Genomic DNA, 1046 nt, shown 5'->3' with positions numbered 1-1046 from the left:
TCTGGTTTCACTGGTTATCTTCTCTGGCATCTGCTGCTGACCTCTGGGAAGTGCAGGGAAGCACGTCAGGGCCCCGGTTATCTTCTCTGGCATCTGCTGCTGACCTCTGGGACGTGCAGGGAAGCACATCAGGGCCCGGACCTGCTTCAGCTTAGTCCAAACAGGGGCTGCCTAGTTCAGACCCCGCCCCGACATTATGGAAGTGAGAATGTTGCTGAAGATCATCCAACAATGGTTGTAGCAGTCCATTGACAGGGAGCTGCCGGAAACTCAAGTTGGATTCAGATCACTGGCCCCCATCCCCGCATCCTTAACGTAACAAACTGGGTTTGCACCAAGTCTGTGGTGGGCACACTTACATAATACCAGTCTCTCCAAACTTTTTTTATTCTGCCCGAAAAGCTCTTTCCCTCCACCCTTGTCATTCAGAAGGAAGCTCTTCATGCCTGTTTGCTCACTGGCTTTTCCCGTAATTCTGTTTCACTGCCGTGTACTTTTGAATTCCTGACTTGTCTGCTTTCCGTTTTTTAATTGATCTTTGAAACCACGGGTACCAAAGCGGCCTTTGACTTTTTTTCTTTTTTTAATCGTTTTATTAGGGGCTCATACAACTCTTATCACAATCCATACACACATCAGTTGTGTAAAGCACATTTGTACATTCCTTGCCCTCATCATTCTCAAAACATTTCTTCTCCACTTAAGCCCCCGGCATGAGGTCCTCATTTGGCCTTTGACTTTTCTGAAAGCAATTTGTGCCCTGCCTGTCCTGTGAAGATGGAGTCCCTGGGAATCCGTCCACGTTTCCCAAGGAGGCCGTGAATCCCAAGGAGGTCCTCGCCTCCTGTAAGTCAGCCTGGCCCCTTGTACGGTGTACGGAAGGCGCTCGCAGACATGGCCGCGCCCAGGCGGACGGCGGGCGCGGACACGTGACCTCCCGAGGCGGCCGGGTGTCCTCAAGCGACCTTGACCCTCGCCAGCCCCCGTAGGGGGACCAGGATCCCGCGCGCGTTTGAGCGCCGTCGTGGAAGTTCCCTTTGAGTGTT

This window comes from Echinops telfairi, unplaced genomic scaffold (genome assembly GCF_000313985.2).
Source record: "Echinops telfairi isolate 266 unplaced genomic scaffold, ASM31398v2 ScPeMD7_655;HRSCAF=1070, whole genome shotgun sequence".
NCBI classification, from domain to species: domain Eukaryota; kingdom Metazoa; phylum Chordata; class Mammalia; order Afrosoricida; family Tenrecidae; genus Echinops; species Echinops telfairi.
This window is presented reverse-complemented; position numbering follows the sequence as displayed.